Here is a 27,721-nt window from a genome sequence, read left to right on the forward strand (position 1 = left end):
GGTTGATTTTTCGCAGGATGCGACAGCTGGCGACTCTGCTGGGGACAAGCAATACGTGTAGACCTATGCTGGTCCATGGTCCCTAAGCGAGTCCTTCCTAGCGTTCTAGGATTAGTTTAGGTTGCTTGTTGTGTGATTTATTGCATTTATTATTCTAACCAGTGTATATATATTTGCATTAATGTCTGCATGCATCATACTATCATGTTGTTGCCGTCCTCTGTACAGGTGGTTCCACTGTTTTGGGGTGGGAGTTACTCGAGGTAAAAGGCCCAATACCCAGGCTATGAGTGAAATCTAGGAAACCTAGGAATAGAGTGATGCATGGGAAGCGGGTGGTATGGCGCCACTTAGCGGAACATTGACATCACGAGCAGTTCAGACCCTGGTGGGATATTATCGTTACATACTTCGGGTGTGTATATGATGGTATTCTGCGAAAGGTTATTTATGCTGCGTTTCTTTCGACTTTACCCTGGCCTAGATGACACCCGTGAGTGGGGAGGGAATGATCATTTTAACAGGTACAGATGGTGATTGATGGTGACTCGAATGGTGACTTTTTGTTCCGTGGATCCGAGTCATATTTATAAGTCGGATTTATGGCCGTTTATTTTTGAGACGCCGGAGTGCTGTCCGTGGCATTTATCAGTGGGGATCCGTTTATTTCAGGATTCCCCGGACCGAGATATTTATCAGTGGGGATCCGTTTATTTCAGGATTCCCCGGGCCGATTCAGATGATTATAGGTGTCTGCTCAGAGATTGTGGTTTGGTGATGATGATGATGTATCTGTCTTCCGTTTATTTCGGAACCCGTGGGTCAGATTGGTTACATTTCTCCTCAGATGGTTATGACCAGTTCAGAGGCCAGATTCAGTACAGAGGATCAGATGACTTGAAGGATGGCACAATCCATTGCATTCATGCATCAACATCATTCTCACTTTGCATTCATCTGCACTCAAACTCACGTCTAGCCATATGGGGGGTATTATGGATTGAGAATCTGGTTGAGAGACATCTTGAATTTCAGAATGTGGATGTCAAAGTATTATCTGTCTCGATGAAACCAGGATCGAAAGACAGAAGCTTCCTCATATGGATGGACGTTGCATTCATGCATATTAACCTGTTTGCTGTTTTGCAGGAATCATTGCTCGTGCTCGTAGAGTCATCCCTTTGCACTCAACCCGACCTCACAGATATTACACCAGACGCAATACTCCTCGACTGATGGATCTTCCCAACGCTGACATCCTCGAACTGAAAGAGATGGTGAGGGATTTGTTCAGGGTTGTGCAAGGGCTTGCCTTGGGGCAGAAAGCCATGGCCGAGAGATTAGAAAGGATTGAGGGCTGGATGATCAAAGAGAAAGTTCAGGGAAAGGCTCCGTCATCTGAAGTAACAAATCCCTCTGGCTCTGTGGTGAAGAAATCCCTTGACAGTGGTCAGCCCAAGAAGAAGATTGAATCAGGTGGTGCGCAGACTAAAAGAGAATGCGGTAAGGATCGCTATCACCCTTATGCTGCCACTGCAACCATTCCTGTTGGTGGTTCATCTATACCACCGAGACATCCGTCACCTCGCCCGGGAGCACAGAGAGCTGGGAACCAGGTAAGAGGAAAGGGGGTTGATCGTCAATTTGATAGGCCACCCATACCGTATGCTCTTCTGTTGAGGAAGTTGAAAGATCTCGGAATGGTACAATTGAGGACATTAGCTCCATTAGAACCTGATCAGAGGCCAACCAACTACGATGAGAATGCTAAGTGCGAATTCCATTCGGGGGCGTCTGGGCATAACATTGAGGGTTGTAGAGCTTTCAAGCATGCTGTCCAAGACCTGGTGGATTCCAAGGCCATTAATTTTGCACAATTTCCCAATGTTAATGCTAATCATATGCCCGCGCAGGGTGAGGTGGAGATGAATGCAATTTCTGAGGATAGGAAGACGATTGGGTTGGTGAATGGGGATCGGTTAAAAATGCCGAGGCCTGTGGTCCCAAAACCTCGGAGGAAAGAGGGAACTTTCCCTAGTGTTGATACTTGTTGTATGGCCGTCGCCACAGAGGGTGGTGTACCGATGGGGGATATGATCCAGAAGGTGAAGGAAATGGACGGTGGAGAATTTGAAACACCCAGTCTGATTGAAACCGTCAAGGTGGAAAATGACAATGGTGTTGGGAAAGAGAAAAAACCGTCTGTGTCTTCTTACAAACAGGCACTGGAAATGTTGAGAAATGGAGGGATCCCAGGCTGGGGAAAAATCATAGGCATTGTAGTAAAGACGGATATGTTTGGGATTGGTTATCATCCAGGTCAAGACTCGTCTGAGCAGAACAGAGGACGTCGTCCGTCGTTCACCTTTGTAAGTGCCGGAATGCTAGATTCAGATCACGCCTATACAATGGGTAAAGAAACTGACAGTGACTGGGAGATTGATCAATGGATAAAATCGTGTGTACCAAGAAGCTGGAAGGCCTAAACAAGATCAGCACTGTCACTCGTCTGGAAGAGTAATGATTTCTTGTTTTCAGTTTATTTGCATGAAAGCCATATGTGTTGCCCGACACGTAATGGTCCATTGTAAGGGCCACCTCATGTCTAAATTTGCATTTTCTGCATCATTAATAAATGGATGTTTTTCAGTCAAAAAGCGGTGTTCCCTGTTTTTCATTTATTTTTGCAGTTTAAAAAACAAATAAAATGGCAATGTTTATTTTCATTTTTCCTTTTTTGATTTGTCTCGTCCCAAATTCAAAAATAATTCTCCGGATCTCGTTGATAACAATTGGGTTACCCCTCATATGACTTCGACGAACCGATCTATCTTGCTGAAGAAGAAGGCGAAGAAGATTGTGATCTGCTGGAATTAGCCAAGATGTTAAACAAGAGGAGAAGGTGATTCAGCTGCCTGAGGAGCGGGTTGAGGTTGTTATTCCAAGCACCGCCGAGGTCAGGAAGTGAAAATTAGAGCCGCTTCAGAGGCAAGTCAAGAGCAGAATGGTAGCCTTGATGAAAGAGCATGTGGATGCCTTCGCCTGGTCATGTCAGGATATGCCAGGGTCGGATACCGGTGTCGTTGCTCACAAGCTGCCATGGAAAGAAGACTGTCCTCTAGAGAAGCGAAACGCCAATGCCTGTATCAGAGAGCCATGGTGACTTTGTTTCATGATCTGATTCATCATGAAATTGAATGCTATGTTGATGACATGATAGCAAAGTCCTAAACAGGAGAGGGGCATCTGGCAGATCTGGCCAAGTCGTTTGACCAGTTGGGACAATTCAAACTGAGGTTGAATTCAAGCGAGTGCACTATCAGAGTGCGGTCCGGTAAGATGATTGGGGTTCATTGTAAGGGAGGAATCGAGGTTCATCCTGCAAAAAAAAATAAATAAATAAATAAATAAAATAAAATAAAAAAATAAATGCCTGGACCGAGAAAGAAAAGAAGAGGTTCGTGGTCTCCTAGAAAGATTGAACTATCTGTCGTGGTTCACATCTCATCTAACAGCCACGTAGGAACCCATGTTCAAGATGTTGAAAAAAAAGAGATCAAACGTTCAGGTGAAATAATGATTGCCAAGGGGCATTGAAAAATAAAAGAGAAAGTTGCAGGAACCTCTGATTCTGATACCTCCCTGTGGAGAGAGACCGTTAGTTCTGTACTTGACGGCCTTCGAGGGGTCTACGAGGTGTATTGGGTCAGCATGACGCGTCTTGTCGAAAAGAGCATGCAATTTACCTTAGCAAAAAGTTTGTCGACTGTGAAACAATACATTCACTGTTCGAGAAAACTTGATGTACTTTGGCATAGGCTGCTCGCCGACTGAGACAGTTTATGCTGATTCATACTACTTTGTGGATTTCCGAGATGGATCTGATCAAGTATGGGTTTGAGAATCCAGCATTGACCGGATGGGTTGCGAAAGAGCAAAAGAATGTTGACTGATTGGTGATGCTCTCAGAAAGCAATCAAGGGGTATTGTCTGATTACATCGCTCTACAACCTATTGAGGATTTTCAACCGATGAAGTTTGAATTCCCTGATGAGGACATCTCGAGGTGCTCCAATCGAAAGATTGAGAGTGACCGATCCCGGAGGAGGGGCCGGACCCCGAATCCGAACGGATTCTGATGTCTGATGGGGAGGTTAAGGTGAATGAGCTTTTGTTGCCCGGATAACGTTTGAATGCACCGACGGCGTGATTGGGCAGAAAATGGTGGTAACCTACAGAGACTGGCATGAGATGTTGCCGTTTGCGTTGCATGGGTATCAAACGTCGGTACGCACGCCTACTGGGGCAATTCCTTTCTCATTGGTATATGGAATGGAGGCTGTATTACCTGTTGAGGTTCAGATTCCCTCTTTGAGAGTCCTGAGGGACGTGAAGTTGCAAGAGGCTGAATGGGTAAGGACCCGGTGCGAATAGTGGAGCCTGATAGAGGAAAAGAGGCTAGCAGCCATCTGTCATGGGCAGTTGTACCAGCAACGGATGAAGCGTGCTTTTGACAAGAAGGTGCGACCTCGGGTATATCACGTAGGTGATATGGTGTTGAAAAGGATCCTTCCTCCTCAAAACGATCGAAGGGGCAAATGGACACCGAATTATGAAGGTCCATTCGTGGTCAAGAAGGTTTTCTCTGGTGGAGCCTTGTTGTTGACGACCATGGATGGCGGAGATTTTCCATCCCCTGTGAATGCGGACGCAGTTAAAAAATACTTCGTGTGAATAGACCCGCTGGACGAAAAGAATAAAATAGTCCAGGCAAAAATGGGCGTCCCGGCGAACCAAAAACAGAAAGAAAGGTTCGGGCAAAAATTAGGGATAAAATGGAAGAACTGTACACCCGGCAAGTCGAAAACCTGAGAAGGCGACTTGGGCAAAAATGGGTATCCCGGTGGACTGAAAACCCGAAAGGGCGGTCCAGGCAAAAGAGGGATTGAAACGAACAACTGCGTCCAGCATGATCGTTTACGCTTGGGTTAAAGCATCATGGATAATACCCGGTAGGGATCAATCGGAATCGTTTTGTTCAGAAGGCAGAAAGCATGGAGAGTCTGAGGACATATGGGGTGTAACTGAGTTGGAACTCGATGAGATCACGGGTTTCACATTGCCATTAGGATAGATTTTTCCTTTTGCGCAATTACCTCTTTTCAGGAATTGCTTCCTTTTGTATTACTCATTTGAGCCACACACTTTTCAAATCAATAAAATGCATATTCAGTCAAATAATTTTGTTTTTGTTTTTCATTACCGCTTTGATTGCAAAAACATCCAGATATTTTTGATAAAGAATCTTGCATTTTAAGACATACAGGTTCCTTCCAATGCATGTTTATAAGATTGAAAGCTTGAAATCTTATTTGGAAGGTTGAGTGACCCAAGTGTTGAAATCTTGACACGCCTGGGGCACGGTTTTATCTAACGATCTGTTTTGCAGGAACTGTTGGATATTTTCACTCACTTGCATGTTGTGATGTGGAAGCTTTGTAACAAATCCCCAGAGAGTTCGCTCAGGAACGTAAGTGGCGAAGACGTTGAGACGTACGACGATCCTTGATGATAATCAAGAAGACTCTTCAAAGTCGGAAGGTTTGAAAGTATGTAATTCCCCGCAGAGTCCGATCAGGAACGAGTGCATGAAGAAAGGACGAAGAGACGACGAGAGACGTCCGACGACCCTTGAAATTAATCAAGAAGACTCTTCAAAGTCGGAAAATTGAAGTTTATGTATAAATCCCAGGAGTACGTCTCTCGTCGAGTGCGGAACGACTTGGAATATAAGATGATGGAGTAGAAAAGGTCCAGACGAGTCTGGGAATTCTCAAAAGTGGAAAGCTGATACGAGACTGGAAGGTAGATGCCGTGGTTCGACGAGTCGATGGGTGTTCTATACCAACTTTTCTCATTTCCCAGCTAGGTCCCCAAGCAGAGTTATAGGACTAGCTCCCCTGCAGATTCCAGATCTGTGACTTCTCCAGCCGAGTCAAGAGGGCTGTCCCCGGCAGGTTTACAACGATGTTTCCTCAGCAGCCAAGCCAGAAGGTTGCTATTCCCCGAGTGGAGCGGGTCTTTTTCAAAGAAATATATCTCCAGCAGTTCCCCGAGTGGAGCGGGTTTCAAAGAAATATATCTCCAGCAGTTCCCCGAGTGGAGCGGGTCTTTTGCAAAGAAATATATCTCCAGCAACTCCCCGAGTGGAGCGGGTCTTTTTCAAAGAAATATATCTCCAGCAGTGTTCATCCTACCAGTGGATTGAACAAATTCCCGTAGCGGGCGGATTTTGCATCCCCAGCTGAGTTGATTCTACCTATGGGTTGCGCGGGTTGTCCCCAGCGGAGTAGTATGCGTTTCCCTAGCAGGATCAGGATGGTTATCCCCAGCAGGTGATAGATTGATGCTTCCCCAGTCGACAGGCCTGGAGGCTGTTATTTCCCCCAGCGGAGTATCTGTGAGTGTTTCCCCAGGGAAGTCCGCAGGTATCTATGAGGGTCTTCCCAATGCCGAGTCAGGATTGATATCCCCAGCAAGTTAAAGATGGTGGTATTCCCACAGAGTTTGGTGATGGTTCTTCTTCCCCAGCATGTCCAGGAGAGGGTGGGGTGCAAAGGAGGTATTCCCCAGCATGTCCTCGAGAGGGTTGGGTGCAAAGGATCTGTATCCCCAGCAAGGGTTGTCTATTTCCTAGCAGCAGTGCTATCCCCGGCAGGGTGGAAATCGGAGCAGTGGCGAGTTCCTCAGCAGAGAGTCTCGTTTTCCCCAGAGGAGTCCCTTGAGGGGGATGTTTTTCTTTTTATGCATTCATCATGTAAAATAAAGCATAGCATATTGCATAGAAAAAATAATAATCGCGTAGCATTTCCATAATTATGGAGCATTACGCAGAAGAAATCAAGCATGCATCATTGCAAACGTCAGCTAGTCTCAAGCCGTGGTTACTGTTTGAGAGGTATTTTGCCCGAAGAGCAAGGTGTTACTCCGAAGAGTTTAGCCTCATGATTGAATCAAGCAAGGTTCCCCAGTAGTGTGATACTGGAGGGTACTTTTCCCGTCGGACAGAGATGGGGATACAGTCAGAAGACGTTACGCGATCGGCGCGATTCAAGCCGTGATTACCGCTTGAGGTTTGGTTTTGTCTGACAGCGAAGACGATGCTCCGAGGAGTTCAGCATTGTGAGTTTGGAACCACCGTTTCTTCCCAGACATCAGTAAGTGTTTGGTCGATCATTGTTTGATGTCTGTCCGCATCATTGTTTGATGTCTGTCCGCATCATTGTTTGATGTCTGTCCGCATCATTGTTTGATGTCTGTCCGCATCATTGTTTGATGCCTGTCCGCATCATTGTTTGATGTCTGTCCGCATCATTGTTTGATGTCTGTCCGCATCATTGTTTGATGTCTGTCCGCATCATTGTTTGATGTCTGTCCGCATCATTGTTTGATGTCTGTCCGCATCATTGTTTGATGTCTGTCCGCATCATTGTTTGATGTCTGTCCGCATCATTGTTTGATGTCTGTCCGCATCATTGTTTGATGTCTGTCCGCATCATTGTTTGATGTCTGTCCGCATCATTGTTTGATGTCTGTCCGCATCATTGTTTGATGTCTGTCCGCATCATTGTTTGATGTCTGTCAACATCCTTGTTTGATGTCCTGTCAACATCATTGTTCGATGTCCTGTCAACATCATTGTTCGATGTCTGTAAACATCATTTTTCGATGTCTGTAAACATCATTTTTCGATGTCTGTAAACATCATTTTTCGATGTCCTGTCAACATCATTGTTCGATGTCCAGTAAACGTCGAGTTTTCTCCCAGTCATCAGTCAGTGTCTGGTTGAAAGTGTTACTCTGAGGAGTGTGGTACCAGGACGTCAGATCAGCAGTGTTCCCCAGTAGTGCGATATTGGAGGAAATGTTTCCGTCGGACAGAGATGGGAATGATATCAGACGACGTTACGCGATCAGCGCGATTCCGGGGTTCAAGTGGAGAAAAGGAAATGTGGATACATTTTCTGGAGAGCGGGGTTCAATCGGAGAAAAGAAATGCTGAGGTATTTTCTGGGGTTCAAATGGAGATGGAGTTGAAGATTATATCCGGGATGAGGTCCTTGGGATTATCTTCTGTTCATGTGTCACCTTAGACTTTGGCGGATGCCAGTGGAGGTCGTTACGGGTGTCTTCGGAAGAAGAGATGCACATGTTACCTTCCTTTTGTGAAGGTGTACCCTCTGATATGTCGCCCTCAGAGTGGTTTGGTGTTAGTTCCGTCGTTGCCAGCGGAATTATCACGAGAGATTGGAGAAAAGGAGGTGCTGAGGCATTTTCTGGGGTTCAAATGGAGAAAAGGAAATGTGGATACATTTTCTGGAGACGGGGTTCAAATGGAGAAAAGGAAATGTGGATACATTTTCTGGAGACGGGGTTCAAATGGAGAAAAGGAAATGTGGATACATTTTCTGGAGAACGGGGTTCATTCTGGCGATCGAGAGTTATCGTCAGGCGACTGGGGTTCAAACTGGAGATCGGGGTTCATTATGTTGGCAAAAAGGAGTGCTGAGGCATTTTCTGGGGTTCAAATGCAGAGGTCCGAGGATCGTTTGCACAGAGAAAATTTCGGGGTTCAAGAAAATAAGAAAAAGAAGCAGAGAAACGTTCGGGGTTCAAGAAAATGAAAAAGAGAAGAGAAAATTTCCGGGGTTCAAGAAAAGCATAAAAAGAATAATAATCTCGAGCGGATAAGTGGTGTTCAGACCATGGTTATCCCTGTGTTACCATTTATTTTGGTATCCAGGTCGACGTTTCAAGAGTTTGTTTCTTCGCCGATGCTGACAGGCGTTGTTAATTATTATCCCATCAGAGTGCAAATTGTTCGTCTGTTCTTGGTATTCAATCACTCTTCACCCTGATCATCCGAAATCCGAGGCTATTTCGTATCGACAGGTTCACAGTGGATTGAATAGGGGCAGCTGTAACACCTCAAAATTTGCCCTCCTCTCTTGGGACTAAGCATTAACATATTTGCATTTCATTTTAGGGCATTAGGCATCTCATATTGCATATCATGTGGTTACATCGTGCAAGCTATCTTTCCAAGTCTTGATCAGAAGATGAGGAAGTCAGAAGGTGCAAGCTAGGGTTTTGACTGATCATGGGCCATCTGAGGATTGGACTGTGAATTAGGGTTTTGTGATTACCAAGGGTATTGGTCTCCATGTTGATTGAATTGATGCATCATCATCATCATGGTTGGATATCATCAGAAGATGCAAGAGATAGAAGAAGATTCCTTGAGATTAGGGTTTTGACCACTGGTCAACCCTAATCAGTTGTATTGGGCCAATCAGGGCTGGATCAGGAGATGGGGTTTGTGAAGGAGATGAGGATCATTTTGTGATTATATGGTGATTATTGAGGCTAGGGTGTCACCCTTGAGCCATTTCAGTTGAAGATTGGGGTTCAATTTGATCTATGCATTGCCAAATTCATCTATTAGATGAAAAGTCAACTGTGGTCAACTGTACATGATCTGGTGAATTTGGAGGTGGAAATGAGTTAGACACACTTCATTCATGTTGGAACAAGTGTTAAATGACATCTCAAAGCTTAAAAATGAAGAAAATCAAGTCAGGACAAAAACTACCAAAAATAGAAAGTGACTTGTAACTGAAGTTTCCAAAAGTGGAAAGTTTTTGACCTCAAAAACAGAAGTCCAAGGAAGCTTCAAATGAAAAATTGTTCAACATGACAGATGTAGATCTTGTTCTCACCTTTCCAAAAAGTCCAAGAACTTGAAAATCCAATGTGTGGTTTGCAAGATATGGCTCAGTGAATTTCAGAAAAGACCCGTAATCAGGAGGCCATAACTACCACATACTTTGTCCAAATTGCAAGTTCTTTATATGCACAAACTCCATTTGACATGTACTTTGAGGGTGCATCATTGGATTTTCCCAAAAATGGCCAAGGCAAAAAGTCACTTTTCAACTGGACAACTGAATTGGACCAGGGGCAAAATTGTCCAAATGTCAAAATAATTGGAATTTTTGAATGGGACTTTTTCCAACACCTCAGGGATGGAATTTTAAGTGTGTTTGAATATTCATTTCATGGTTAATGCACATGGTTTGAGTTTTGGGTTGAAAAATGGAAATGACAAAAATGGACCAAATGCATACACATGGTGAATTTGAGAATGGAGCAACCAATGGACATGAAACAAGTTTCTACAGTTCACATATGATATTTAGAAGGTGTATGTGCTGTCAAAACAGGTGGCACTAGCTGTCATGGTGAAATTACAATTTTGCCCCCACTTTGAAAATAACCATTTACACTAACTATGCATTTGGCTAATTAAGTGGATTAAGGGATAATTAAGCATTCATATATATTCATAATCCCTTCCTAATCATAACAGAATTACACACATTCCAAAACCAGATCTGAAAACTCTTCATTCTCTCAAATTGCTCAAGAACACAAAACCTTCAAATCCATCAATCTTCTTCAATATTGGCTCAATCTTCGAAATTCTTTTTGCGTTGATCTTGTATCATCATCCTCTCCATCTGTTTGTGAAGTTTGGAAGGAAAGAAGCATTGATTCGCAGCTGTCCAAAGTGCACTCATCAATGGCAAAACGAGTTTCCATGCAATAGGAGCAACATCAATTGAGTTCAAGCACATCACTCACCTTCCTCATCATCCTTCTACATCTGTTTGTGGAGAAAGCACGCAAAGAGCATCAATACGACACTGCCATTCCAGGTACACGAGTTTTTCGAATGTCACGGTTTTTCAAATTGCTGTATGCGTTTTGTAGTTTGTTGATTGTAGATCATCGTGACATAGGTAGTTTTGCGAATGGTGAATCGTAGCTCATGTAATCTCGATTTGAAGTTTTGTTACCAAACCTTAGGTTGATCGATTCAGGAGATAGAGGAACTTTTAGGTTGATTAGGTTACATACTCGGATTCTACGTTAGGAGACCTTTCCAACGGTTATTAGTTTGTTAATTTTGGTGATGAAATGAACAAAACCGCATTTACCGTTCCAAGAACATGTTGCCGCGCGAAGAAGAAAGCAGTTCTGGAAAATATGTGGAGTTTGATCTGTTTTCGCTGGCTGTGAAATTTGAAAGCTGTTTACCGCGCCAAATTGCTGTAATTACCATATTGCCGTTAGTGATTTCAATTAATTAATATTCATTCATAAAAATTCTAACAAATATTTTAACACATGAAAAAATTCATAAAAAATAGTAGAAAATTCCTAAAAATATGAAGATTTTTTCCTTGACTTTGTTGACTTGTGTAGGATTTTTTTGACCTATTGGTCAAAGTTGTGCTTGGCAAATATTTTATTTGGCATAGGCTTTTCTAATGTATGTCACATTTTGATACATTTTGGCAATTTGATCATGAAATACTCATATCATAAAATAAATTCTTGAAAATTTTTGTGGTGATTGTAGACAGGCCAATGGTGATTTACATGTAAATTTTGTGAATTTTTGATACCTGGTTAGAGAGCAGCAAATTCTGGAACATAGGTGTGACAATTTGTGTCACACCTCTTGATGTCAACTTGTTGAATTTAATTGAATAACCTATGCATGTTAGAATTGGCTGAAATTTTGCATGATGAATTGTTGATATGTTAGGATGTTGTATGAATTTTTGTAGAATTTTTCACTGTATTTTCAATTTGATCATGATTTTTCATTTCTGGTGATTGAAATTGCAAGCTCATGTGATACATGTTGGTAGATTGATTGGGAAATCCTCATATTGTATTGTATGGCCATGAAATTTGATATGCATGAACTAGACACGTTGTGTGACCTCCCTGTTTTGGTCTCATCCATTTCTTTTTTGTTTTCATTGAGTTATGAATTTTTGAAGTGGATGTATGCATTGATGTTGTGAATTGAAGCATGTAACTGTGTCTGTTTTTGTTGATTTTCATTAACATGGTTCCATTTGCCCAATTAAGCTCAAATTTGACATGGTAGACCTTGATTGACCCCTGTTTAGGTGTATTTAATTTGAGAATTTTTGGATGTGTCTTGGTATGGATTTGAATGCAGTACTTCTGTTTGTATGTTTGATGCTTCATTTGAACCAATATGGATTGTTTTGTGCATGAATTGAACATGATGGATGATATAAACATGAGACCAATGATGTTTGCTTGTGTTTGATGATAATTTGATGTTGGATGATGAATACCTTGCTGTTTTGAGTTTTTTCTTGCTTTTGGACCCTAGGCTTGGCCTAGTGGTCTAGTTGCAAATATTTGCTTGATTTTTCAGGATCAAAAAGGCAATGCACATGGAGAATGATTCAAATTAACTTTAATTGATGTTGTTGATGTTTATACACTAACATAATTGTGTTTTGTAGGTTGTGAAGCATAGGCTTGAGCCTTGGCTTGCTTTGTTTGTGCATAGCTTGTATAGTTTGTCTGATTGAACTTGCTGTACAATTTGTCTGATTGAATACTGACTGAGTTTGATTGTTTCCAGGTACTTTAGTTGCTCAGTTCCTTGTGAACTATTGCTTTGCTTTGCTTTGCATAAGCAATTTGCATTGAGGTAACCTACTAATCTTCATGTAGTCTGGGGACCCGGCTGTTACCGGGCCGGGCAAATTGTCTGAAGTCCTCCTTAAGAGGCAATGCTTGTGTATGTTTATTTTTAAGCCCAAGCAGGTGAAAGTCCTTCAAAGAAGGCAATTGGTGGAAGGTAGGGACAAGCAGTCTGTCCCCCACTATTCAGTGAGTCTTCTCCTTGCTCCCATTACATGGTTGTAGCATTGAGATCAAAAGCCCAAGATCTTGTGCAGTGCACATTGTGTCAGAGTCATCGAGTATAGAAGGGTTCCCCTATTCTGGACCCATGCTCATTTGTCAGCTCTCCCTGGTTAGGGATAAGAGCTGTGAGGTCTGATCCTCACTTCATCCTTTCATCTGCTTCACCTTAGCCTCGTAATGGCAAGGTTAAGAGCAAACACAGCCTGTACAGACGATTGCTTAGGCAGTCAAACCTGATTGATTGAGCCCCCTTGTTTGGCTATAGTGCGTGTTATGTGGATATCTGATTGACATGCTTGTTTGAGATACCTGTTCTCATTTGATGATATATGATTGTATGCTTGTGTGCTAGCTTCTTTCCTGGTTAGGTTAGTTTGCTTATGCAAGTAGGATAGAAAACCGAACTTAGGGTTAACGATGCATGACAACATTAGGCTCGAGTCTCAGCTCCCTAGTGTCGTGTTTTCCCCGGTTTCTGGTTAGCAATTTAGTCCCTTTCAGGGGAACTACATCGCCCTGATCCTCGTTCCAGACGAGGTATGTAGGCAGGTGGTCGTGCGAGACCACTCCGGGCAACCTTTTTCTTTTTTGCGTGTGTTTACTTGTTATCTGATTGTGTTTGGCTCGGATGCCGACGTAAGTCCAGTAAGTGGCAGTTGGGCTCCACGTTTGCCGTTTTATGTGTGTTTTGGTTCGGATGCCGACGTAATTCCATCAAGTGGTTGTCGGGCTCCATGTTTGCCACCCTTGCTTGTTTGTATGTTTTGTGTTGTTTGGCGTGAGTAAGCCGAACTACAGAGGCTCTGATTCTTGTTCCAGACAAGATATGTAGGCATAAGGTGCGATACCTTATCGAGCCCGTTTCTCCTAACCCCACCTGCGTTCCCCGTGTGTGTGTGATGTTTAGCAACCTTTTCTTTATTCTAGGACGTGGATCCCGTCGAGTACGACGGACGTGAGGGGTGCTAATACCTTCCCCTTGCGTAACCGACTCCCGAACCCATTCTCTTGGTCGCGAGACCATGTCTTTCCAGGTTTCTCTGAGCGTTTCCTTTCCCTATCTTGGGATAAATAACGTTTAGTGGCGGCTCTGTGTGTTTTTATTTTTAGCTCGCCGGTTGATTTTTCGCAGGATGCGACAATTATGAAAATAGGTTTATGTATGGTTGATGTTTTTTAGAATAAACAAAAAATGCTCGAATGGTTGAGTAAAACAACTCATATCCAAGTATTTGAGAAGCGGAATTGAAGACTCAAGACCATCTCATTTTTAGTATGGTTTATTACGAAATGATTTGATTAAGTTGTTAATTTGTGGGAAAATGACAATTGTTTGACTAACCGAGTAAGAGAACTCGTATTCAAACAATTGAGGAGAGAAGTTGAAGACTCAAATTCATTTTCTTTTTCATTTCGTCGTTATGAAAAGTAATTTGATTTAATTATGTTTAAGCGGATAAAAATGACAATTATTTGGCTAACCGAGTAAGAGAACTCGTATTCAAATAATCAAGGAGAGGAATTGAAAACTCAAAACCATCTCCCTTTTCATTTCATTGTTATGAAAAGTAGTTTGATTTAATTATGTTTAGGAGAATAAAAATGACAATTATTTGACTAACCGAATAAGAGAACTCGTATTCAAATAATCGAGGAGAAGAGTTGAAAACTCAAAACCATCTCCCTTTTCATTTCCAAATAAAATGGTGTTTAATCGTAATTAGATGTTTTAATTAATTTGAATAGAAATACTTGATATTAGATCAATATTTGAATTGGTATTGATAAATGGATTATGTTATTGCTTAGTGAATCGATCATCTACTCAATTAATTAAAATCAAATAGGTCTCATTGTGAGAAAGCCCAAGAGTAAGCTATGTGAGGTTGATGGCGATGCTAGAAGCAATCGACTTACAAGGGCATTTGGGAGTTGAGCTCGACATTGAATCGAGAAGTATATGGTTTAATGTGATTATAATGCTTGGAATAATTACCAATTTTATATCCTAAAAAAATATGGCTCGAGTGGTACAAAGTATTGTATATATGGATTAATAGAGTAAACGCAATATAAATAAGTCTTATGAACAAAATAATCAATAAGATAATAATACATAGAAATGAAAAGGATTAATTACAAATAATAAAATTTAATTATTTAATCAAAACATTAATTGGTTGGAAATCCTAAAATGTCCTGATTGATTTTAAATAAAACAAGTCATATGTATACACAAATCCAAAGGGAGTAGCCTATTTTAAAAGAAGATGGACCTTCCTTTGGCCCAAACAAAACCAAAAAACGCTCCCTTATCCAGTAAGGGAGGTGCTGGAAACAGAAGAGCCGCGTGGGCTGGTTTTGAGGCCTCGCACGCAGGCCCAATGACCTTAGGGAGACTTCTAGTCAACGAGTTAACTACGAAGACCCAACCAAGACCGTTGGATCACATGACCCAATCTGGTGAGCACGGACGGATGAATAATAAGGGTGCTAGGCCATGGTAATGAGGTGAGGGCATCGCATGGGATCCCTTGGAACATGTCAACCGAACGGTGACAAGTGTCCTAATAGTGGAGACACTTGTCATCACCGCTTACCCACCAGTTCTAGCCTAAAGCCACAGAAACAAACCAGAAAACTCATTCTCGCCAGTGTTTCTCTCTCTTCTCACAAGACCATAAAGTGGCTCTGCAACTCCCACAATCTCTCTCGGTCGCCACCTACCGGAGAAGACGGTGGTTGCCGGCCAACGGCGGCGACGCCACCTTCTTCAAACCAAACAGATCTAAACCCCAGCCCCCCTTATTTCAGGCCCGTGATTACGAATACGGCCTTACTTTGCTCTAAAATCTCCTCAAACAACCAGATCGGAACTCCACCCACACAAAAACAAAACCAAATAAAAGAAAAAAGTATTCAGGCCAACGTGACAAAATCAAGGCGAACGAGATGGATTCGAAGCTACAAAGAAGGTGTTTCGACGCGATTAAGTTGGTTTTTACAAACGATGTATCAAAGTGAGTAATGCGAGGTAAAACTTTTCAAGCAAAAGAGAAAGAAAAATGGTATACTTGTTTGGAGACGAATCGTCGGCGACATTTTCTCCTCCATTTTCCGAGATAAGCTTCCTTCTTCTAATTTTCAATTCTTTTTCCTTCTTCTATTTTTTTACGCTGTGCTTTTTAGCTTGAGCTCATTTAGGTTAGAGTTTTGGTATGAAGCTCTAGCTTAAACCTGAAAAATCTTGAGCTTTAATGAAAGGGTTCTTGGGGATTTTTTGGTAGAATAACGGTATTCCTTTTCAATGATTGATCGTGTGCTTTTATAGGTGGAGAATCCCGTGTTCGCACACGTGAAAAATGAAGATAAATCCAAAGAATAATCAAAGGAATCATGTGAGTAGTAGCTGTCCGGATTTTTCCAAGATTTCCAATTCGTTAGAGTGGATCTTTCCCCTGATCTCGTGGGGACCAAATACGTTAGAGGTATTAACTTTTGTTTGTATCATAATCTGAGTTTTTGTCCTGAACTTTGTGGTCCCACAACGAATCTTTGATGTTAGTTTTTTTACTGAGGTATGATGTTTACTGTTGAACCTTTACCATGGTTACTCTTTGGTAAATTGATGGAAATCTGGAGTTTGCAGACGATTTTGGGCCTTTTGATCGGAGTATACACTTTTTACACCCTCTTCAAATCTCCCATCTAACCTTTGATGATGTTTCTTTAACAGGTCATACTTCATTGTCCCTCGTCGGCCGGTAAGTGAGTGTGTGATGGTCTTGCTTGAAACGAATGTAAAGTTAGGTGTAAACAGCACACAGATTTGAAGCTTCACGTAATTTATTTTGTAGTAATGAGTTTGGGACAATCCATGTTTGTAATCTAGAACTTGTGATTTTAATGATGTAAATTCTAGCCTTTGTACATGAAACCTAAAGCTTGATTGTCGTGCCATTTAGCTTTGTAGTTAATGCTCATATGAACTTGTAGACGACATCAATGGATACTCGCTTGTTCTCTCTTACAATCACACAATGCCAACTTTGGACGTTTAATCCTTTAATCTCGATGGGACTCCTCTGCTCGCATCCCATGAAAATGGTGGCTTTTTAAAAAAAAGAATGGAAGATTATAATTCTAACCTTAAATCGTTTTATCATTGGCTTGTGGTATTTAAATCGACTTAGGTATGGAAGATGCCAATTTAATGTAAGAAATGCTCAAAACCCAATGTGATGTTATCAGGATTATGGATGGTGCTCACGGATTTATGGACACGGTACTGTAATAAAAATTGCGCGTGGTTTTATTTTGAACTTGTATTCCCTTCAACCGGAATCCACTCATCATATTCCAAGCGTGAAATTTGACAAAAACAGCCTTGTGCTTGTACACTAAATTATGCTTCCAGACAAAATCGAGTTCGTGCAAGGTACATTCTTAGATTGCTTGGAAATGACACAAATAGTGTCATAAACCTAATATGACGTGCCTTCATGATCCAACAAATGTATGACCCCATGATTAATCACTGTAATGGCTATCAAACTCTAGTCTAGTATTGACCCAAACAGTCCTTAAGGAAACAGAAAAGGACCTCTTTATTTTTTAGAGAATATGGACGAACTTTAAGCCTTAGATATGTGTCATTACCACTCTAACCATGCAAAGAGATAACATGAGGTCAGGGTCGTGATGATCTGTTAAACATATGTTATAACAATAAGAAAACTATGGTTTATTCCTACTGGTGGACCACCGAGTTCCTAGTCTTTGCCATATGCTTTCTTGTCAGGAGTGCTGAAATGGAAAAAAATTTAAACATGTCTGACGAAATTGGGGTATGACAGTATGAAATGAGTATAACATCATAATAACCTTGGTTTTTAAAAATAAATGAAAGAAAATGGATAACAAAGAGCAATAACACATGGGTTTAACTTTTTAAACATCAAACATTAAAACTGAAAACAACAATTTGAGCCTAGCTCCAATGGTCTACCCAGTAGTAGACTCTCCAGATGCGTGTGTATAAACTTAGACATGGTCATAACTAAACATGAGGAATAATAGGGTGAAGAAAACTTTACCTAGTGGAGAAGATCCACTGTCTCTTGAACTAGATGGAGCTTTAGAGACCCCTTCAATGAAAATTGGTATTCTTATGAAGGCAAAGATGAAGCTGAATGAATGGTGAAAGAGATCTTCAAAAGAAGAAAAAATCCCCAAGCTTCAATGTTGCAGTCTTCAAGTTATCTCTCTTCAGTGACCTCTCTCTTTTGAAATTAGTTTAAGGATGGCTTATATATGATTCTTGTGATGAGGTGTGATGTTCTGCAAGGTGAAAGAACCGTTGGAGAGCAAGTTTGGTAGTTTGTACAAAGATTGAAGAGTGGAATGCAAGGCTGCATTTTCGATGCAAAGTATGTATGCTTTATGTCATTTTAGGGAGCCTGAGGTGGAGTGAAAGGCGTCAAGATTTGTGTGACTTAGAGGCAGTGGAGAGAGAAAAGGAGACAATAAAAAACATTTCCATTTTTGGCCAAGTTTGGACATGATGTGCATGCACACAATATGTGTGTTGTTAGTCCATACAAGGAAAGAAGTGGTGTGTTGTGGTCGTGTGGAATAAGCCATGTTGTAAATAAAGGTAACATCATGCACAAATCCAACAACAAGTGTGATAATGGAGATTAAATACCAGTCATGTTCAAACTATTATAGCACTAGGGTTTCATGGCCAAATGGAATGAATTAGGGCTCTTTGGAAAGAGCTAAAGGAGAGGAAAAGGTTTGATGTTGGAGGAAATTTAAAACAAAACCTTGAGCTCCTTCAAATATGGGCATGAAAATGGCTGCTTGAAACTGCATGTCAAAATGTCAATTATAGGTCATTTAGTAATCTTGAGGTCCTAACTTGCCATGTCCATAACTTGTTCCTTAAGCTACCAAATAGGAAAATACTTGAAGCAAAAGTCGAGAGGAGATAATAATCTACAACTCTTATGTTAATGTCAGATCCAGATGAAGCTTGCAACCTTATGAAAGTTGGACATGAAGTGAGTTGCTTGAGATAATCAGATACTTAGAAATTTTTTCACTAAGTATAAACCCAAATCAACAATCCAAGGTCATGACTTTAGAGGATGGTATCTTGAATTATGGTTAACCAATTGAGGTGTTGTTGGAACCAATGGAAAGAGGAGACTTGAAACTATAATTTTCATGTTGGAAGAACCTTGAGATGAAGTCTCTAACATCCCTTAAAACTGCCATGGACATGCTTGGGAATCCTGACATGAGATACTAAGAAATTTTCTAAGTGTTGGGACAATTGAATGAATTTGAAATACCAAACTTTCAATGATCATATCTTGAGCCATGATGGTCCAAATACTCCAATCTTAGTACCTTCTCAAATCTTGGAGAAAGGAGAACAAAATTCATGTTAAGACCAATTTGGTTTGGAGTCTTGATCATAGAGAACATTGTCCATGAAGGTAACTGCTCACTAATACCAAACTTGCCAAAAATAACAAGTTTCTAAAACCCTAATTTCCAATTTAGGTAACTTTCCATAATTCTTGATTTTTGATGAATCTATTGACTTTTCTTGATCAAATTTCAACCATAGATCATATTTGACTTGTGGAATACAATTTTTACCAAAGGAATCAAGAGTTGACTTTTTAACCTGCCTAGTTGACTTTTCCCAATTGAATCAAAACATTGGTCATCTGAGCAATTGAACCTCTTATGAATGAAGCTGATGGCCATTCTCCTACTCATAGATAATTAGGGACACATAGAATACCATGGAATCAAGTCTTGCTCAAAAAATCAGAAATAAATTGATTTTATCATAAACCCTAATTTCAATCAAAAGGGATAGGAGATGAGTGTACCACTTTACAAACCCTGACTCTTCTAGGGAAAATAGAGATAACCTTGAACAAAGAGGTCTTGGATAAAAAAAAGATGAAGATGATTTAAAAATTTTATGGTACCCTAGCTCAAGGACCAAGAGACAAAAAAATGTGATCAGCTTCCAATATCTTGTAATTCCCAATCAACTGATGAGGTGATGGACCACTTGAGAGGTCTTAGGGCATAAGAAAACCCCTTGTAGCTTGGGTGATTATGAAGTTGAGGATATCCCACCCTCCTTGTATTGATTGTCACTTTTCTTCCTTCTAAAGCTTGAAGAAGGTCACAAGAGATATGCCTTGATCCCATAACCATATAACCAATGATATGCATGAATGTATATGATGATAAAACATAAGCCAATCATGATTGAACTGAAGAGGGTAAATTTTGGGGTACAACAATTAGTAACAGGTAAAATTTGGGTTTGTATTGGAGAAATCCATAATGGGAAATTCCCAGCATAATGCTCTATAAGAACACCAAAGAATATTTCCAAGGATCCAAGCATTGATCTATGAATAATTATACATCTCTTTTTTTTTCCAGAGTTTGAATCAACATATGTGATGTAGAAACATTCAAGTAAATTAAAATCAACCTAATAAAGATTAAAAAGAATTAAGTCATTCAAATAGTGAAATAGCTCCAACATCCAAGAAACTCACTTCACTCAAAATCGAGTAAACAACATACAAGTAAATACACATAATAACAACATAGCTACAAACCCTGAAAAATAATAAGAGACTTAAGAAAACACTTATTATAGTTAATGGTCAACTTTCCTTAAAACTTAAGTTATTAGATGGAGGGACATGAATAGTTTTGTATCTAATTCCCCTTCGTGACTCAAAGAAGATCCTTTGGGCTTGAAGCATGAAGATGCAAAGAAAGGCACATTGTACTTTGTTTTTAAATGAAGCTTTTGATCTTATTTTTCTAGACAACTAATTGTGATAGCTCGCTTAGATTTTTTGAGTTAAAAAATATTCAAAAATCAAAATCTCTCACCCAAAATAACTTATCTCATGGGTTTAGCGAGCTGTTTTCGATTAATCCAAAAATAGGACATAATATGTCATATGCATTTATTATAAGCATTTTCAAACAAGATCAGATCAGATCTCATCAAATCAAAGACTATCTGTTAGAGGAAAAATGATTGATTTAATATTTGAAAGACTTCTTAAGTTAAGAATTGCATGTATTATTGAACATTGCCACTTCCTCCCAAGAACATCCTCAATCTTGACATCTTTATTTGGACCATAAAAGGCACCCCCCCAAAGCATCTTTTAAAGCAGAGGTAAATATCATCATCTCCAACAAATTTTTTCAGGCTTTGTAGATAAATTTCTTTCATACTTTTCAAAACTGAATTGCGACAATGTTTCTTCAGTAAGATTCAGGACACCCCTGATCTCATATTTAATCTGGTAATCTAAACAAAATATTTGTGCATCATCATGTACAAAATAAATTCAAGTCAAACAAGAACCAAACTAATTTATCAGCATGCAACTTTAAAAAATGAATTAAAAACAAAATGCAGAAACTTTGAGACGGAAATGCAATATTACACACTAAGTTATTACAGGCCATTGATTTAGAAATAAAATAAGTAATGAAATCAATACTCATAGTAAGCTTCTAGATAACGGAATCAACATTTTCATAATAAACTTCTAGATAACGGAATCAACACTTATTATGTAAGAGTCGTGAAAAACATACATAATAAGCTTCTAGATAACGGAATCAACATTTCCATTGAAATCTCTATAGTTCACAAGATAATGAGCCAAGTATAACAGTAAACCTATGTGAAACCTCTAACACGGAAAAGACCGTGTAAACTTCCAGACAACTCATATCTATAAACAGTCCCCAGTTCGGCTACCCTAATAGGAAAGTATCGATATGAATTATGCTAACTTTTGTATACCAAAATATGATAAGGAAAATTCATTGGTCGGATATGATAAAGCTCGTCTTCAATGCTCATATAATCATACATATTTTCCTTGTAGGTGTCCAAATGATCGTTGATCTTCCAAATATCACCTTTTGCCACATGTGGTGTTTATAATAAGATCATAACCACATTTGATGTGAACTTTTTTCCAAAAATATTCAATTATGTGTCTCAAAATAGCACCCTTTAGGTGCCATAAAACTAAACCCCCACCAACATCCTCTTGCATAAATTTAATAGAAGTCCAATAAATCAAATGTAAGATGTCATTCATGAATCAACCGTTATGTACCCACAAATGTAGGAATCATAAAAAGAATTTCTAACTTGTCTGATTTATAAATACAATAAAAATAGAAAGCACAATCAACTTGTAGGACAATTATATACAACATCAAATCACATTGATTTGTAACTATATAGAAAACAAATCAAGATCTTGCCCAAGATTCCTATGATCTCGACGTTTAAATTCTTCTTTGAAGTTAAGATAAGCCTTCAAATCCTATTCATTCTCCCATGCAGTACCATATATCCTTTGCAACATTGGTTTTCTTTCATCTCCTCTCTAGTAAGCACTAGTAATAGACTCAATTTCAACTGCATTTCTGTTAATGTTTTCGCTAGATTGAACATGCGGTCTATCACACAGGTCCCACCATTCCACCTTTAAGGAAAAAGGAACATATGGTAAGGCAAAAAAACATATGAAACACTTAGGGCAATAATTTTTTTTTCAATGCAAGATGAGACCTGAAAAAACTCTTTCTGAGCACATCTTTGACTCTTCTTTGTTATTCTACTCTATACTTCCATCTTCCCTCATCCAATATTAGACACACTACATTGTCTATTTTCATCCAATATTTTATCCCTTGGAAGCTAATAATGCAAAACAAAAGCATGAACAAAAAATTCAAGCAGATAAAAAAAAATTACAGAGCAATCTCTTACACTTCACAGTTCACATACATCTATTTTTTCCTAAGTTACAACAACAAAGGATGTATTCCCTTGAACAACTGAAGATGTGGAAATGGAACCTTGATGCCCATGACCGTCGCCAAATTTCTCTTTAAAATAAAATGTTCCATCATCTGAAAAAACGAAAATATGTTAATGTGGGACCAGTGGGGTTAAGCGTGTTGTATGAAAAAGCCAGAGTGTACCTGCGTCGGAAACAATTGTGTCTCACTCAGTTTAATCACTGCACCACCGCCGGTTTACACTTCTGGTATGCATTTTCAAAGAGATCTCACTGTTTCAACAGAAACACGGTTAGGTACACAGAGGAGATAATGAAGAAAGTTTATAGAGACAAGTTGAAATGCAGAGAGGTTGGGGTTCAGAGAAAAGGAAAGAGAGAAAGAATAATACAAAATGCAGAGGAAGGTAAGAAGCCCTAACCGAAAGAAGGAAGAAGATGAACAAAGAACAAAAAAAGAGGAAAAAGGAAGATGAGGAAGATGAAGCATCGGGAGAGAGAAAAGTGGAGAAGTTTGATATAAGAGAGAAACAAAATAGTACAAAATGAAGAGGAAGATAAGAAAAAGTAATTGCAATTGAACCATGCGACATCATCAATTGAATCAAACCTAGAAAACAAAGGCATAATATAATAACCATATAGTTGGAATTGAACAATGTGACATTATTAGTTGCAAAAGGTAAATTTTCAATCAAATTTGCCTTTATTTTGAGGTGGTGGCAGATTTAGAGAGAAGTGAAAATGAGAGTTTTCCACAACATCTTCTTTTCTTATATTATGGATGTATGTCTTATAAAAAATAAAAGTAGTTCTCTTGACATGTTTAAGATGTTATTATTGAAAAGAAAATTTTCAATCGAAAATTAAGAAGTTTTAAAGTGATAAAAGCATAAAGTATGAATATAATATGTTTAATGAATTTTAGAAATTGGATGAAACTATATATGAAGCTACTATTTCATATTCCCATGAAATGAATGGTAAATGTAAAATAAATATTACAATTTTAACTTAATTGATATTTATTACAAGGTTAAATTTTTGTGTAGCATTTCAATGGTTAGGGTTCTCCTCATGATAAATCGAATAAAATATAAGTCAACTTGTCTTATCATCAAAATATGGTGTTGTTTGGCTTATGTGATGATCCTTGGCCCAAAACGAGTCAAACTTGCAATTAGAACCTTTGAATGTCTATTAATTAGGTATGAAGTTAATCCCAAAGTGTACATGTTTCATGAAATGAAAGATAAGGTTATCATAAAGTCAAAGGATGCTGAATTTTATAAAACCATATTATCTTTTAAATTAAGAAATAGTTAGGCACCAGATCGAGTCACATCTCCAGGAAAAGAAGTAAAGGAATCAACAAACTAGTAACATAACCCCGAAGAAGAAAAATAACAATAATTACTAAAGACAATGGACCCAATTTCATAGATTGTACTGAAGAGGAGGATTCGACACAAATCTAAGAAGTTACATCTTCAATTGACACTAAATTATGGAAGGAGGCCATAAACAAAGAGATGAATTTTTTTCTAGAATCTAACAATACTTGACACTTAGTAGATTTTCCTCTTATGTACAAACCTATATGTTGTAATTGAATTTTGAAAAAAAAAACTAAAACTTGATTGAACCTGAGAGAATGTAGATTTCTTTGACACCTTTTTAACTTATTACAGTAATGATATCCATTAGAATACTCATTTAACTTGTTCTTGTTTATAACTTAAAGGTACACCTGCTAGACGTTAAAACTCTTTTTTGTTTTAATTTTGATTTAGAAGAATAAACCTCCATAGAATATCCAAAATTCTTTAGGTCCATGGGCAAGAGACTAGGGTCTGTAAGTTAGATGAGTCTATGCTTGATACAAAAATAATTCCTAAAAGTGGCATCAAAAGTTTGATAATTTAGTAATCTAGAATGTATTTAAAGTGAATGAGAGGGACAAATGCATTTACTACAAGTTTGAAAATGAATTTGCACTATCATTTGTCTTTCTGTAGAGAGAAATTTCTCTTATTTGATTCAAACATTCATGATCTTAATAATGTTGAGTTATTATTGTGTAATAACCTTGATATGAAAGAATTCAGTGAAGTAGTGTAATTCTTGGTATTAAGATTACTAAGATAGATAAAGGGTTTTTTTTTACCAGCCTCACTGCCTTGAGATGATCTTAGATAAATATAAATACTTTGATTATAAACCTTTCTTCACCCCATATGATCCAACGAATAAACTATTAAACAACAATGGTGATAGCAAAATAGCATATGAATATGCAATTATCATTGAAAGTCATATGTATACAGCTGATTGTAACAAACCTATCATTGTTTATGTCATAGGATTATTGTGCAGGCTTACAAGAACACCTAGCATAGAGAGTTGAAATTCTATTGAGAGAGTCAAGGTGTTTATTGGAACATCTTGTCAAATGATTTAAAAAACCTAGTGGTTACATATTTAGCATAGATGGATGATAAGTCTTTTGGTAGTATAAGAAACAGTTTATTGTTGCCTTATGGAATGTAGAATTAGAGATGATGGCTATTGCAACTGCTATTGAAAGAGCAAGTTGGTTGATACACTTTCTATGAGAGATTCCCCTAGGGAAAAATTAACGCCTACTGTTTTGATCCACTGTGCTAGTGTCCCAACAATTGCAAAAGTTCGCAATCATTACTTCAATGGTAAGAGAATACAAATTTGTCATAATCATATCATATTGTTAGAGAGTTCATCTTAAAAGGAGTTGATAAAGAGGATCATATATGCACCGATGGAAACTTAGTTTACCCTTTAATGAAAAGATAATCTAAAGAGAAATTCTAAGTTACATCCTAAAGGATGTGTCTATTTCAAGTAGTTTAATGAATCAATCAACATTGTAACATATTATCAAAGACTGAAGATCCCAAGAACTCAACATTGTAACATATTCTCAAAGACTGAAGATCCCAACAACTAGGCTTATTTCATAATAACTAGTTGTGTATATATATATATATATATATATATATATATATATATATATATATATATATATATATATATATATATATATATATATATATATATATATATATATATATATATATATATATATATATATATATATATATATATATATATATATATATATATATATATATATATATATATATATATATATATATATATATAGATATATATATATATATATATATATATATATATATATATATAGATATATATATATATATATTGTATATATACAATATATATATATATATATATATATATATATATATATATATATATATATATATATATATATATTATATATATATATATATATATATATATATATATATATATATATATATATATATATATATATATATATATATATATATATATATATATATATATATATATACCATGCAGAGTCAAGTACCTAGTAACATGAACACTTTTGATATACTCAGGCTCAGCTTTGTAAATGTGGAATTGGGACTACTTTCTATGGAAGCTCAAAAATAAATTTCTATATCATTCACTAAACTGGGGATGAAGTGCATGGCCATTATAACAATGTGCTTTTAGATAGTACATCTTAAGAAAAAATTATGTGGGTATGCTGTTGAAGATAGAGTTCAATACTACATACACTCTTTTTAAATTTTAATTTTACTCTTTATGATAAGATTCAAGTCCATCAACACCAATGTTGATGTTCTATTTTATAGAAGTGTTTGACTCTACTTCAAAAATATTTATAAAAAAATTAAAGGGAGAGACGATTGGAACAATTAATATTGAAGAATTAATGTTTGAACAATTTCTAAAATATGTGTCAACGTTCCAATGTGTTATGAATTGAAAAAATTCTTTAAGTCTCACATTGAACAACTTTCATTTTTTATAGTTTTTATATGATAAAAGTAGTTTTTTTGAAGAATTTTCTCCGCTAAGACAAGGATGGGGAAAAATATCCCACTGAAAGTACTTCTAAGACAGGGATGACGAACATATCCCACATCCCACCTAAAATATCCCAATATCCTTAATTAATATATATTTTTAAATTTATATGAAGGTATATTTTTTATTTCTTATAAATTATTTTATAGAATGTCTTAGAACATATATATAATGTTATTGAAAGAGAGATTTAAATAATCATTTTATAAATTTAAAATTTTGATGGTGATGATTCTTATAAATATACATTAAGAATTGTCAAAATAATAGATTTATTGTAGAAAATTTATTTATTTATTTTTTATGGTTAGATTTTAAATTATTTTAATATTAATTTGAATAAAAATAATTTATGTTTGTGGATCTCTATAAGAACTATGGGGATTCATTGTGAAAAAAATGAGGAAAAAAATTCCCTCTATGACATGGATTTAAGATGGTGTGAAGATGTATTCGAGAGCATGGATGGGGATGTATCCTTTGCCCCCATCTCATAGACATCCCTATCCCTTTTTGTTAAGAGTATGGAAATTTTACATTTTAAAAGAAATACAAAATGTTATTATTATAACTTTGTCAGTATGTAATTACATAACTACTTAATACATGTCACATATTCTAAAAATATATAATTTACACATAAAACTATTAAAATAAAATAAAATAAAAAATAAAGAAATAAAAAATAAAATATCTTCTCGGACTCTTCTATGCTGGTTGGGCTTCATGCTTTTTTAAAGAGATTTGGAAAAGTTGTGGAGGTGGTTATTCCATCTAAAATGGATGTTTGAAGATGAAGGTTTGGCTACATTATATTTATAGGTACGAGGGATGTGAGGAAGATGCATATATTGTTAGATTAATTATTCTATTAATTATATATGGATTAATATAATCAATTAATAATTGATTATATTATGATCAATTATTATTAAATAATATTAATTGATGAATTATTTGATTGATTTTATTCATGAATGAATCATAATGGTAAAGCAATAGTCGCCACCGCATTTTTA

At 37.7% G+C, this 27,721-nt stretch overlaps 1 long non-coding RNA gene and 1 pseudogene across 1 annotated transcript; one reads left to right on the forward strand and one right to left on the reverse strand.

The window, feature by feature from the left end:
• LOC127103881 (threonine--tRNA ligase, chloroplastic/mitochondrial 2-like) overlaps positions 1-22,552 on the reverse strand; it is a 44,069-nt pseudogene extending 21,517 nt beyond the window's left edge.
• On the forward strand, positions 15,441-16,785 carry LOC127106928 (uncharacterized). The gene is made up of 2 exons (XR_007795549.1): positions 15,441-16,313; positions 16,562-16,785. It is a non-coding gene; the product is annotated as an uncharacterized LOC127106928 (long non-coding RNA).
• Positions 22,553-27,721: the final 5,169 nt, after the last annotated feature.

This window comes from Lathyrus oleraceus, chromosome 7, assembly GCF_024323335.1.
Source record: "Lathyrus oleraceus cultivar Zhongwan6 chromosome 7, CAAS_Psat_ZW6_1.0, whole genome shotgun sequence".
In the NCBI taxonomy this organism is placed as follows: domain Eukaryota; kingdom Viridiplantae; phylum Streptophyta; class Magnoliopsida; order Fabales; family Fabaceae; genus Lathyrus; species Lathyrus oleraceus.